Source organism: Trachemys scripta, chromosome 14 (assembly GCF_013100865.1).
Source record: "Trachemys scripta elegans isolate TJP31775 chromosome 14, CAS_Tse_1.0, whole genome shotgun sequence".
NCBI classification, from domain to species: Eukaryota; Metazoa; Chordata; order Testudines; family Emydidae; genus Trachemys; species Trachemys scripta.
This window is the reverse complement of record NC_048311.1, coordinates 6,399,339-6,414,230: the sequence shown is the minus strand read 5'-3', so window position 1 is coordinate 6,414,230 and position 14,892 is coordinate 6,399,339. Positions and strand designations below refer to the sequence as shown.

At 45.9% G+C, this 14,892-nt stretch overlaps 1 protein-coding gene and 1 pseudogene across 1 annotated transcript in view; both read left to right on the top strand.

The window, feature by feature from the left end:
* The window catches only part of LOC117887172 (zinc finger protein 501-like), a 1,015,593-nt gene that overhangs the window by 179,663 nt on the left and 821,038 nt on the right, over window positions 1–14,892 (top strand). The window lies entirely within an intron of this gene.
* LOC117887139 overlaps window positions 2,328–14,892 on the top strand; it is a 32,349-nt pseudogene continuing 19,784 nt past the window's right edge.

Below are 14,892 nucleotides of genomic sequence, written 5' to 3'. Positions count from 1 at the left end.
ATCAAACTGTCTGTAGTGGGCTAGCTTGATTATCACTTCAAAAGTTTTTTTTTCTCTTAATTAATTGGCCTCTCAGAGTTGGTAAGACAATTCCCACCTGTTTATGCTCTCTGTATGTGTGTAAGCTGCTACTCTGAAATCTGTTTTATTATCTATCCCTTTCTTAATGATTCCCAACATTCTCTTTGCTTTTTTGACTGCCGCTGCACATTGAGTGGATGTTTTCAGAGAACTATCCACAATGACTCCAAGATCTCTTTCTTGAGTGTTAACAGCTAATTCAGACTCCGTCATTTTGTATGTATAGTTGAGATTGTTTTCCAACGTGCATTACTTTGCATTTATCAACATTGAATTTCATCTGCCATTTTTTTGCCCAGTCACCCAGTTTTGTGAGATCCCTTTGTAACATTTTGCAGTCTGCCTGGGACTTAACTATCTTGAATAGTTTTGTATCATCTGCAAATTTTGCCACCTCACTGTTTACCCATTTTTCCAGATCATTTATGAATATGTTGAATAGTAATGGTCCCAGTACTGACCCCTCAGGGATACCACTATTTATCTCTCTCCATTCTGAAAACTGATTCCTACCCTTTGTTTCCCATCTTTTAACTAGTTACTGATCCATAAGAGGACTTCCCTCTTATCCCATGATGGCTTACTTTTCAAAAGTCAATTTAAATTAAATACATTTTTTAAAAATTTATATTTTTATAGAAATCTAGACCTGTTATGTGTTTTGGTGTAACTTGCATTATCCTTATGTTAAATTTGTATTATCCTAACAAAACATTTACTTTATTCATATCTCTTTTATATGTTGCAGGTCAAAGTGAAAATGAAAAAAGACAAAAAAAAAATACAAAATTTTTTCCCCTCAAAGGCCTCAAAAACTAACCAAGGTGAAGAACACATCAAGAACTAAGAGTATATCAACATGTCATCTGAAGGTTCAAGTGGTATATCTACATCCGACCAGCCCGAAGCACAAATACAGCTACCTACTGAAGGAACAGTTCTCCAAAACCTAAAGGCAGTTCCCGATGTTTGTCGGTCAAAGTGTTCCCATTTATTGAAATTACAAAAGATGGCTACTGGTACACCGCTTGCAAAAAAGCTTATGAAGAAGAAAAGCTTCCCAATACTATAATTGGTAAAAGGGGAGGATCTTGGTTTGTCAAACCAATCAGCAAAGCCAATGCTGACAAACTATGTGAAAAGGCTGCAAAACACCAGGCCTCTGGAGTGTATCAACATGCAGAAAGCCTTATAAGCCCACTATCAAAGCCAATTTTAGAAGTACTTAATGAGGCTGTTAAGAATGCTGGAGACACAACACAGTTCATGCAAACAAACATGGCTGTGGCATCCTACTTTCTATTTAAGCAAGAGATACCACACACTACAAACTGGAGGCCAATGTTAAGTGCATTGTCACTTGTTCATCCTGAAGTTGAACACTGGTTCCAAACAAGACCAGCAAATGCTCACTATCTTTCAGCAAGAAACTCAACTGACTGGCTAGAAGCATGTGGTGCAACAGTGAAAGACTCAACAGTTGAAAAAGTGAAGAACTCTCTCACCACATTCGAAAAATGTGCATACATGGCTGATGAATGCACCGATGCAAATGGGCATCAAGTATTAAGTCATTGTGTACGTTATCTTGATGTCGGGGTAGGCCAGTAGATGGATTTCTAGATGTTCAAGTTATAGAAGACACATTGGCTGCATCTGTGACAACCCACATCTTAGAAGAGTTAAATGCTTGTCAATTGGACCCCAAACAGATGGCTGCTTGTGCATTTGATGGAGTTGCAAACTTCTCTGGAAGACATGATGGAGTACATTAAAAAAGCTATAAATTTAATGTCTTCATTATATTCTTTTTTCAGCAAGAGGCCAAAAAGACTGTATATCTTGGAAAATATAGAAGATACACTGGGACTGAAGTTCAAATTAGTCCAACCTGGGAAAACCCGCTGGTTTTCTCATGAGCGATCCTTGGCTGTTGTCTTAAAATTACTCCAGCCGTTATTACTGGCTTTGGAAAGTATCTACCAAGATGGGATGGATCTAAGTAATGAGGGTGGTGGATTACTTTTGCTACTATGTTCAGAGAAGACTATTGCCATTCTCTCTCTCTCGTAAGTCTACTACTGAAACCACTTGGGTCATTAAACAATGCCATCCAGGCATCTGCTACAACAGTAGTAGATCTTTGTCCAGCAATAGAAACTACATTTGGATCAATCAGAGACCTATCTATTGAAAAAAGTACTGGAAGAAGCAAAGACTTCAGTCCAGAAGTTGACTAATGAAGGCATTGGACACTTGCAATGGTGGTGGCCACACACCTCCAGGCTTTGGATGGTGAAACCCTTCTTCCCAGCATCAGCCTCCCATCGGGTTAAGATCCCCCTCCCAGCCTGGCCTGCAAGGACCCTTGGCTAGGGGTGTCTTTCTGCACAGGGCTTTTTGCCCAAGGTCCCCCCTTGGCTGGCCCCAATTGCTCACCACACCTGGCTCTTTGGCAGCAGCTCTGCTCCCAGCACAGGCTCTGCTCTCCCTGGGCTGTGTCTCTGGTTCTGTGGCTTCAGCTCTGCTCCCAGCACTGACCTGCTTCCTGGGCTGCTTTTCTGGCCCCTCTGGATCTGGCAGGGCTCTGCTCCCCAGCTCAGCTTGGGCCCCTGATTTCTCCTTAGCTCGGCCCCTCTCTGTCTGATCCAGGCAATTCCAGGTCACGTGGAGGACGGGACCTCCCTGGCCTCCTGGCTCCCTGATTAGCCTGCCTGCCTAGCGCTGTCATTCAGGCTGACCTGGAGCATTGGCCTCTCCCCATTGTTCCTGGGGACTGTCAGTCCCGACCTCCCGTCGACCCTTCCCCTTTTAGTACTGGGAGCTAGCCAGCCAAAACACCCCCACTGAATGTCAGTAAGGGGGCAACAGTCCCCTTACATTAAGAACAGAATACAGGCACTGCCAGCCGGGGCAGAGGGGAAACCCCGCAATAGGGAGTGGCAGAGGGGATAGAAGTGACACCAGAGGTGGGGGAGCCATCTGCAGTCTTTACAAAAATAAGAGTGTGGGGGCAGAGGGGCTTTTTTCACATTTCCAGGGTGGGACAACCCAGTGTCAGCTTCCCAGGGCTGTGATCTGAATGGCACAGTGTTACCCAATGCCTGGACAGGGAACTTCTCTATCTTATATGATGGATTTTAGGAGACTAGATTCAATGAAATATTTTAAATACAGTCCCTTCCAAATGTTATAATTGTCAGGCATATTTTTAGGGTTTACAAGAATCCCTTATCAGTTTCTGTGTCTGTGTAAGACCTCATAGGAGTTCACAAATAACTCCTAGCTGCTGTTGTATTGCCTGAATTCCTCTGCCTTTTTCTTGTAATGTTGTTTCATTCCTTTAAGTCATTTACCTTTTTAAACTGTTACTTTTATTATTCTGAGCACTTTATCGTACATTGTGCAGAGGACTGTTGTTATGTGTCCTTGTGTGTATTTTTAATAGCAAGAGATCACTGAAAGTATTCTGTTGCTGGTCGTTTCAGCAATTCCATTGCACAATGTTTCTAGTGTAGCTCTTCCTGTTTGTACGGCAACATGGTTTTTTAATTCTGAATTTTTGTTGTTGTTTTTTTCTATGCAAGTTTATTCTTTCGGACCACATGATATCAAGGCTGACAGATTTCCTGGGTTTGTATCAAAACTCCTTCAGTTTCCTTTAATCTTCCAATGGGGATTGCTTTGTCAACTGTTTTTTTGCCTCTCTATCCTAATGCTCTCTACCCTAGTACCTTTTCATATGTCCCCATGTAGACCTTGGTTCCCAAATATTCACTACAAGCCAGATTTTTAAATGTGAAAGCATCTAAAATGCTTTCAAAAATCCTTTTGTAATAGAAAACTTACTTACAGAAATAAGGATTTTTAATATTTCCCTATCCTGCAAACTCTGTAATGCACACTTTACTCTTCTATTAGTTTATTACATATATAAATGTCTTTTCTACTCATTTGTTTATACTTCTAATTGCATATTTTAATTTCATAGTTTTGTATGTAGGCTAATACAATGAAGTGATGTTCTTCATTCTGACAATCTTATTGTTCTGTGCTGCCAAAATTCAGGATTTTTAAATTGAATTCTCTCTCTCTTTTTTTTTTTTTGCATTGGTTGGATTTTGGGCATAGTGCTGACTGCCCCAGAATTGACTTTTCCCCCCATGTTTTTACAGGGGAATAGCTAATGCATGTTAGTCCATGGTAAAACAGACATTTTCTTAGTACTGAGGACACAGACTATAATGCTGACTCAGATGCAAAATGAAACATGATTATTAATATCCTGACAACTCTGATACTGATTGTGGGGCCAACGCTGCTGCTTTGCCATCACAGATATTTGCGTCTGAATGTCTGCAGCCTCCGTTTCTGTGGATGTTATGGAAAAGCAGTTAAAACATTTTAAACTAGACTAATTAACATAGGGTTTTTATCCTCATTTTCCCTTATTCCCTTCCCTTATTAAGGGCTTGTCTACATAGTGTGACGCTAAAAGTGTGAAGTTAAAGCACACAAGTTACAGTGCCTTAAATTTGAGAGATTTAAATGTTCAGTCTGTTCAGTTTAAATATAGTGGTGGTTAAAAAGTAAATATATTGAAAGACTGAAAGCTGACTTGCTTACACTGTATAAGTATGTTCATTGAGAGAAACTCATGGATCCCCAAGGGCTCTTCATTCTAGTGGATAAAGGCTTAGTGTGAACAAATAACTGATAGCTGAAGCCAGACAAATTCAGATTAGAGAGTAGGAACAAATATTTAATAGCAAAGATGATTAGCCACTGAAACAAATAACCAAAGGAAGTGGTGGATTCTCCATCTCTTAACGTCTTCAAATCAAGACTGGATGACTTTCTAGAAAATATGCTTTTGGGAAATAAATGTTTGTGCCAGGGTAATTCAGTTAAGTGTAATGGCTTGTGACACACAGTAGGTCAGACTACATGATCTTATGATACTGTAATCTATGGATCTTAGGATCTCATCCTGCAAATACTTATCACACATGTTTAATATTAAGCCTCTAAGTGGTCCCATTGACTTCACCTAATCTCTGTTATGAAGAAGGTTTAAAAAGTCTCTGTTTCTTTAGTCCTGGAGAGAGGTCTGTGCTACAAATAGATTGATGAAGACTAGGGCTTTAAATACAGGAGCCTAAATTTAGATACCTAAATCCATATTCAGGCAGCTGAATAAGCGGCTTGTTTATCAAAAACACTGGACACTCAGAACTGAATCCCATTGTTGCAGACAAAGTAATATGGAAACTCAAGCCACATATTGAGAGAAATTAATATAGATTTGGGATCTAACGCTTGTGTGTTGTTTATGTAATATCCAGACTCGAGCATTTGCCCAAAATATCAGAGTCTAGAATGTCTGTCAACAGGGAAACAGTCTGGAGGGAACGGGGGTGTGGAAAGGATTAAAGCCCCTCCTGAAATGTCTCCAATTGCCCTTCTCACCTTGACAGGCTGCAGAACATCCATGTCTTGCTCCAGATCATTCCATGCCCTCCAGAGACAGGGAAAGGAAATGGCTGCAGCGGAGCTGGTGACCTTCGAGGAGGTAGCTGTGTATTTCTCTGAGGAGGAATGGGTTCTGCTGGACCCAGGTCAGAGAGCCCTCTACAGGGATGTGATGCAGGAGAATTATGAGACTGTGACCTCTTTGGGTAAGGTTTCCTGTCCCCTCAATTATCAGAGCAGCTGGGTTGGCTGTGGTTCAGGATTCTTCATTGGCCCCCTATATGTCAGGGGGATCAGCCCCAATAATCCCTGGCTCCTGCGTGAGAGACTGTCCCCTCCACATACCCTCCCATATGACAGTGGATTCAGGGACATAAGAATGGTGCTACTCTTCGCACAACCAAGGTTTTAATGTGCTTCATCACCATCTTGTCCATGTTCTGCCTTGGCCAAAGGTGTGAGTGGAAGGGCCAAGTCAGGAACAGCATGTACCAGAGTTCTGGGGCTGGGGCTGGCTGCTGTTAGTGCTTCCAGGGCTACCTCTTGTGCCAGTGTGCTGAACCCTGGGAAGCAGGGTGCGGTTCCTGGAGTCCTCTCCTGGCTATGGCTGATCTCTGTGAAATGCCAGTTCCTCCCAGTGAGAGGGGCTGGGTTCTGGGGCTGAGTGAGGGCTTATGAAGTAGTTAATGCTCTGCGAGCCTCTGTGGGGTGTATCACTAGAGTAGAAAAAAATCAGGAGGGCTCCTTTTGTTCTTCAGGTACTGCCCTGGGACTCAGGAGACCTGGTTTCAATTCCAGGTTCCCTTTGAAAATTCTGGCTGTATTCTCTCTGTGAAATGGAGATAATCACTTTGTCTCATCTTTTTAGATTGAAATATCTTTGAGTCAGGGACTTTCTCTTCCTATGTGAATGTTTGGCTTGAAACTCAGGAGACCTGCGTTCAATTCTCTGCTCTGTCGCAGTCTTCCTGTGTGAACTTGGGCAAGTCACTTAGGGTATGTCTACACTACGAAATTAGGTCGAATTTATAGAAGCCGGTTTTATAGATATCGGTTTTATACAATCGATTGCATGTGTCCCCACATAAAATGCTCTAAGTGCCTTAAGTCGGCGGACCGCGTCCACAGTACCGAGGCTAGCGTCGACTTCCGGAGCGTTGCACTGTGGGTAGCTATCCCACAGTTCCCACAGTCTCCGCCGCCCATTGGAATTCTGGGTTGAGATCCCAATGCCTGATCATGCAAAACAGTGTCGCGGGGGGTTCTGGGTATATGTCATCAGGCCCCTCCCCCACCGTCAGAGCAATGGCAGACAATCGATTCGCGCCTTTTTACCTGGGTTATCTGTGCAGACAACATACCACGGCAAGCATGGAGCCCGCTCAGCTCAGCTCGGCTCACCGTCACCATATGTCATCTGGGTGCCGGCAGACGTGGCACTGCATTGCTACACAGCAGCAGCTAATTGCCTTTTGGCAGTAGACAGTGCAGTATGACTGGTAGCCGTCATCGGCTATCTGGGTGCTGGCAGACGTGGGACTGCATTGCTACACAGCAGCAGCTCCTTGCCTTTTGGCAGTGGATGGTGTATTACGACTGGTATCCGTCATCGTCGTATTCCTCAGTGAGTTCAATCAGAGGCACCTGGGCAGACATATTTTGTCTCCTGGCCTATTGAACCGTCTTGACGATGATGGCTAGCATTCGTAGTACATCATTTTCTGCCAAGCACCCAGAAGATGCCGATGGCTATCAGTCATGCTGCACTGTCTGCTGCCAGCTTAAAATGTAAAAAATAGATGGACCAGATTTGTTTTGTATTCATTTGCTTCCCCCTCCCTCCGTGAAATCAACGGCCTGCTAAACCCAGGGTTTTGAGTTCAATCTTTGGGGGGGCCATTCTGTGTGACAGTTGTTTGTGTTTCTCCCTGATGCACAGCCACCTTTGTTGATTTTAATTCCCTGTACCTGAACGCCATGTCGTCAGTCGCCCCTCCTTCCCTCCATCAGTTTCGTGCCTTTTTTCAGCCCAGATGCCATAGCACTGGGATCATGGAGCCCGCTCACATCACCGCAGCAATTATGAGCACTATGAACACCATGTGCATTGTCCTGGAGTATATGCAGAGCCAGGACATGCCAAAGCAAAACCAGGACCAGCTGATGAGGCGATTGCAGCGCAGCAACGACAGTGATGAGGAAATTGACATGGACATAGACCTCTCATATGGTACGGGCCCCAGCAATGTGCAAATCATGGTGTTACTGGGGCAGGTTCATGGCGTGGAACGCCGATTCTGGGCCCGGGAAACAAGCACAGACTGCTGGGACCGCATCGTGTTGCAGGTGTGGGACGATTCCCAGTGGCTGCGAAACTTTTGCATGCGTAAGGGCACTTTCATGGAACTTTGTGACTTGCTTTCCCCTGCCCTGAAGTGCCAGAATACCAGGATGAGAGCAGCCCTCACAGTTGAGAAGCGAGTGGCGATAGCCCTGTGGAAGCTTGCAACGCCAGACAGCTACAGGTCAGTCGGGAATCAGTTTGGAGTGGGCAAATCTAGTGTGAGGGCTGCTGTGATCCAAGTTGCCAGGGCAATCAAAGACCTCCTGATATCAAGGGTAATGACTCTGGGAAACATGCAGGTCATAGTGGATGGCTTTGCTGCAATGGGATTCCCAAATTGTGGTGGGGCGATAGACGGAACCCATATCCCTGTCTTGGCACCTGAGCTCAAAGTACATAAACCGCAAGGTGTACTTTTCAATGCTGCTGCAAGCCCTGGTGGATCACAAGGGATGTTTCACCAACATCAACGTGGAATGGCCGGGAAAGGTACATGATGCTCGCGTCTTCAGGCACTCTGGTCTGTTTTGAAAGCTGGAGGAAGGGACTTTCTTCCCGGACCAGAAAATAACTGTTGGAGATGTTGAAATGCCTATCGTTATCCTTGGGGACCCAGCCTACCCCTTAATGCCATGGCTCATGAACCCGTGCACAGGCAGCCTGGACAGTAGTCAGGACCTGTTCAACTATATGCTGAGCAAGTGCCGAATGGTGGTGGAATGTGCATTTGGATGTTGAAAAGCGTGCTGGCGCAGCTTACTGACTCGGATAGACCTCAGCGAAACCAATATTCGAATTGTTATTGCTGCTTGCTGTGCACTCCACAATATCTGTGAGAGTAAGGGGGAGACATTTATGATGGGGTGGGAGGTTGAGGCAAATTGCCTGGCCGCTGATTACGCGCAGCCAGACACCAGGGCGGTTAGAAGAGTACAGTGGGGCGCGGTGTGCATCAGAGAAGCTTTGAAAACCAGTTTTGTGACTGGCCAGGCTATGGTGTGAAACTTCTGTTTGTTTCTCCTTGATGAACCCTCCACGCCACACACACCCCCCGGTTCACTCTACTTCCCTGTAAACCAACCAACCCACCCTCCCCTCCCCCCCTTTGAGCACCGCTTGCAGAGGCAATAAAGTCATTGTTACTTCTCATTCATGCATTCTTTATTAATTCATCACACAAGTAGGGGGATAATTGCCAAGGTAGCCTGGGATGGGTGGGGGAGGAGGGAAGGAAAAGGACACACTGTAGTTTAAAACTTTAAAACTTTAACACTTATTGAAGGCCAGCCTTCCGATGCTCGGGCAATCATCTGGGGTGGAGTGACTGGGTGGCCGGAGGCCCCCCCACCGTATTCTTGGGCGTCTGGGTGAGGAGGCAGTGGGACTTTGGGAGGGGGGCTGTTGGTTACACAGGGGCTGTAGTGGCGGTCTCTGCTCCTACTGTCTTTCCTGCAGCTCAACCATACACTGGAGCATATCAGTTTGATGCTCCAGCAGCCAGAGCATCGACTCTTGCCTTCTGTCTGCAAGCTGACGCCACCTATCATCTTCAGCCCGCCACTTGCTCTGTTCAGCCTGCGATTCAGCCCGCCACTTCTCCTGTCGTTCATATTGTGCTTTTTTGCACTCTGACATTGACTGCCTCCATGCATTCTACTGTGCTCTGTCAGCGTGGGAGGACATCTGGAGCTCCGTGAACATATCATCCGGAGTCCGCCGTTTTCTCCTTCTAATCTTTGCTAGCCTCTGCGAAGGAGAAACATTTGCAGCTGGGGAGGAGAAGGGAGAGGTGGTTAAAAAAGAGAACAATGGGTACACTCTTTCACGTTAAATTTTGCTGTTCACATTACACAGCACATGTGCTTTCGTTACAAGGTCGCATTTTTCCTCTTATATTGAGGGCCTGCCGGTTTGGTGTGAGAGATCACTCACACAATGCCAGGCAACAGAATTTGGCTTGCAGGCAGCCAGCGTAAGCCACAGTCTTTTGGCTTTTTTCACCTTCTTAGCATGTGGGAATGGTTTCAAACAGTAGCACCCTCATTTCCCATACCAAGGACCCATTGGGTTGGCCATTTAAAATGGGTTTGCAATGTAAAAGGAGGGGCTGCGGTTTCCGGGTTAACATGCAGCACAAACCCAACTACCCCCCCCCCCACACACACACACAAACAATTCTCTGGGATGATCACTTCACCCCTCCCCCCCACTGCGTGGCTAACAGCGGGGAACATTTCTGTTTAGCCGAGCAGGAACGGGCACCTCTGAATGCCCCCTTAATAAAATCACCCCATTTCAACCAGGTGACCATGAATGATATCACTCTCCTGAGGATAACAAAGAAAGATAAGGAATGGATGTTGTCTGCATGCCAGCAAACACCGGGAGCATACGCTGCCATGCTTTGTTATGCAATGATTCCAGACTACGTGCTACTGGCCTGGCACGGTAAAGTGTCCTACCATGGTGGATGGGATAAGGCAGCCCTCCCCAGAAACCTTTTGCAAAGGCTTTGGGAGTACATGAAGGAGAGCTTTCTGGAGATGTCCCTGGAGGATTTCCACTCCATCCCCATACACGTTAACAGAGTTTTCCAGTAGCTGTACTGGCCGCGATTGCCAGGGCAAATTAATCATTAAACACGTTTGCTTTTAAACCATGTGTAATATTTACAAAGGTACACTCACCAGAGGTCTCTTGTGTGCCCTCAGGGTCTGGGAGCAAGCCTTGGGTGAGTTCGGGGGTTACTGGTTCCAGGTCCAGGGTGATAAACATATCCTGGCTGTTGGGGAAACCGGTTTCTCCACTTCCTTGCTGTGAGCTATCTTCATTGTCTTCATTATCATCATCTTCCGCGGACCCCGAACCCACTTCCCTGTTGCGTGTTTCTCCATTGACGGAGTCAAAGCACACGGTTGGGGTAGTGGTGGCTGCACCCCCTAGAATGGCATGCAGCTCCACGTAGAAGCGGCATATTTGCAGCTCTGCCCCAGACCTTCCGTTTGCCTCTCTGGCTTTGTGGTAGGCTTGCCTTAGCTCCTTAATTTTCATGCATCACTGCTGTGCGTCCCTGTTATGGCCTCTGTCCTTCATGGCCTTTGAGACTTTTTCTAATATTTTGCCATTTCGTTTACTGCTACGGAGTTCAACGAGCACTGATTTGTCTCCTCATATGGCGAGCAGATTCCGTACCTCCCGTTCGGTCCATGCTGGAGCTCTTTTGCGATCCTGGGACTCCATCATGGTTACCTGTGCTGATGAGCTCTGCGTGGTCACCTGTGCTCTCCACGCTGGGCAAACAGGAAATGAAATTCAAAAGTTCACAGGGCTTTCCCTGTCTACCTGGTCAGTGCATCTGAGTTGAGAGTGCTGTCCAGAGCGGTCACAATGAAGCACTGTGGGATAGCTCCCGGAGGCCAATAACGTCGAATTCCATCCACACTATCCCAAATCCGACCCGCAAAGGCCGATTTTAGCGCTAATCCCCTCGTCGGAGGTGGAGTAAAGAAACCGGTTTAAAGGGCCCTTTAAGTCGAAAAAAAGGGCTTCGTCGTGTGCACATGTCAGGGCTTAATTCGATTTAACGCTGCTAAAGTCGACCTAAACTCATAGTGTAGACCAGGCCTTAGACTGTCTGTGCGTCAGGCCCCTGTCTATAATACCTATTTGCAGAGTATGTCCCTATTTCACAGGGCTGTGTAAGAATAAATACATTAAAACCGAGAGGTGCTTAGGTACAGTGATCATGGGGGCCCCTGTAAGTACCCGGATAGCACAGTGAGGTCCTGATTTACACTGGAGATTGCAGGTGCTGCTGTAATTAATAATCTTTGCTTCCTGTAGCAGCTACAGTGACGTATGATTTGTTGTTAGTGCCACAGTGTGTTGTTACGATTGCTCGGTGCTGCTGTTTCTGGAGTTCTGATGTCAGCTGCTGGCAAGGCTGATTCCCCACTCTGGCACTTCAAGTGCAGAAGGTGGGGGCCGCAAGGATTCTAAAAGTTAATACTGGCCACTCCAGGCTTGTATTAAACTCCCAAGGTTACAGTTCCCGCCTGACCTTGGATGGGCAGATGCTGTTAACACCCAAATGCAAAATCCCTTGGAACGCAGGAAGGCGCACTTGGGAATTCCTTCCTGTTGGGTACCCTCAAGCTCTTTCACTCCCCGTCCGGAGAGAGCTGAGAAAGGAAAATAAAGAAATCAGCTGTTGCCACCAGCTAACTAAAAAACATGTGCACAAACCTCTTAAGACACAAAAATCCAAATCCTGTTCTTAAAAAAGTGAATTTTATTAAAAACAAAAAGAAAGAAAATACATCTGAAAACTCAGGCTATTGCTAGATTATAAAAAGAGCAATTCCAAAATTTAAGCACCCAAAATAGTTTTGTAGGGGTTTAGCTTAAAGGTTACATGCAATAAAAGCATCTGGGGTTAGCCCAGAGGAATTCGCAAGCCATAAGAAAATAAACAAAATAAACCTAATCATGTCTTTCTACATATTTTCTGATCTACTTACATATCTGGATTCCAAATAAGCAATTCCAGGTCTGATTCTGATTATTTTCATACCTGACTTCAGCTTCTCACAGCATAACTGCTGCCCTATTCCCCTCTTCTCCGGAGAGCCACAACAGACAGACAAAGGGAAGTTTTTTTTCCAATTTTAAAAAGTTGTAGCCCTCCCATTGTCTCTTTTGGTCAGGTGCCGACTCACTTCCCTTTACCTATGCATGCAGTCAGACTTTTTAACCCTTTACAGGTAAAGCAAGTAGAGAACAGCTACCACGAGGGATTCTATAGCTAACTGGCTGGCTGGGTGTCCACAAAAGGGAGCTCCCCCTTTCCCTGCCTATTTATCACAGCTGCACTAGCAGAGAGGGCAGCTTGTCCATTCAGCAGACCTCAATGTTTTTTATAAAGAAAGACCAGAGGCTTGATTTGGTGCAGGTACTAGTGTGCTAAGTGAATGGGCACAGGTACACTAACGCATGTTTTCCTCCCCTCTATTCCCCCCAACAATGGTACCAGCTCAGTCAGCACGTCAGGATGCTGTCCCCTGAGCTAGCACAAAGATGCCCCTCTTGTGCCTTCTCCTTTTATACATTAACACAAACAAGGTCACATCTCCTTCCATGTGTTGCTATCATCCTTACCCTTGTACCTGTTAGTTTGAACAAAACATCCTTATCCATTATCCTGTCATCCACCCCTTATTTGTAGAAGGGCTCAGTGTGGTCCTACCATCTCTTAGGAATGTGTTTATGTAGTTACTTGAGAGATCTGTGTGTTTTTGTATCCTCCTTACCAGTCAGGAATGTTAGCTGACAGCTAGTGTGTTACCATTCTGGCAAGGCCTACATTCCCCTCCTTTTTGTCTTTTCCATCATCCTGGAAAAGCATAATGTATGAACTGAAAATACCTAGTGGGCTAAACACTGTTTCTTGGCCATTTTGCTTTACCCCTACATACATTCATGCCCCCTGTGTCCAGTGGTCACCACATTCCCTCATACGACGTGTGGACATTTTTTTCCCCCCCTCCAATTGTTTTCAGTTATCAAATATTGCTTTGTCAGGATTCCATGTTGGTTAGCAGACACTGAAGAAGATGGTTTTGAATATTATGTGCCTCAGTTAGGATGCCGTGTCACTGACCGCACGTCACAAAATACACCCCATCCAATGTCCTCATCATGCATTGATATATGGCCCTCTTGACTAGGGTGAGAAAGAGACCAACAAGGAGGTCCCAAGACTTGTGGAACCATATATGGGCAGTGAGTAAATAAAAATGTGAAGGAAAAAATGCAGCAAGAATCTTATCAAGGGGTTCTGAAAGAGACAGAAAAGGGGCTGTACCTGGCACACTCCAAATATGCATGGGCCAGGGTCTCCCTCTCCCATAGAATGAACAAGTACCAGGGACGTCTGAAAATTGTGTCAGGAACATGCCTGTGCTCCATGAAAGAGCCCAACCAACTATTATTCCTGGTGGGCCATAGAATCAAGGTGGAATACAGGCTGGCCCACCAGGGCTCCTCAACCTCAAGAGGTGGCAAAATGTCCAGCCATTTTGTATCTGGGCAGAAATACAAGGAAATGAGTAGGGGTGAGTGTGTATAGTTTCTCTTGCAATGTGGCTGAGAGGCTCACTGACTGGATCAATACGAGTCAGCTGAAATGGGAGATTCAAAGTGATGGGTGGGAGCTAATGCGGCAGGGGCCTGACATCATGCTCCAGAGAGCCAGGGGATATGGGCAGGTGGGGAACACCTTGCCCGAGAACAGCCACAGAGGCGGGCACAGAGCAGCTTTTAGCTCCCAGAGTACACAGTGCGTGACGTGGGGTGGGCTGTGCTATATACTGGGCAAGCATACTGGGGTCCACTCAATTCTGCGAGCCATAGTTGAGAAGGTCAGTGAAGACCAGCCTCTTGTGCACCAAAGGGGCTTCCCACCTCCCCCGTGCCACAAGATGTGGATTGTGCAACAGGAGTTCAGGATGGAGGTCTCTACCCTTGGCAGATGTGACAGGTCTGGTTGCAGAGACCAACTTGCAGGGCCTGAGGAGATCACTGTCAGTTCACAGAGATTTTGGAGGAGACATCTCAGATGGAGGAAGCAGGCTGCTGTTCATATCATATCGGAGGCAGCGGATGAAGGCATAAGACCACAAGACTATAAAAATCGCCCTGGGGCACACCACTATTTGCCTCTCTCCATTCTAAAACTGACCATTTATTCCTACCCTTGTTTCCCCTCCATGAGATGACCGTCCCTCTTATCCCGTGACTGCTTACCTGGCTTCAGAGCCTTTGGTGAGGCACCTTGTCATACCCTTTTTGAAAGTCCAAGTACATTATATCCACTGGATCACCCTTCTCCACTTACTTGTTGACCCCCCTCAAAGAATTTTAATAGATTGGTGAAGCATGATTTCCCTTTCCAAAAACCTGTAAGTCACTCCCAGCTATGCCACACCTTGACTCTA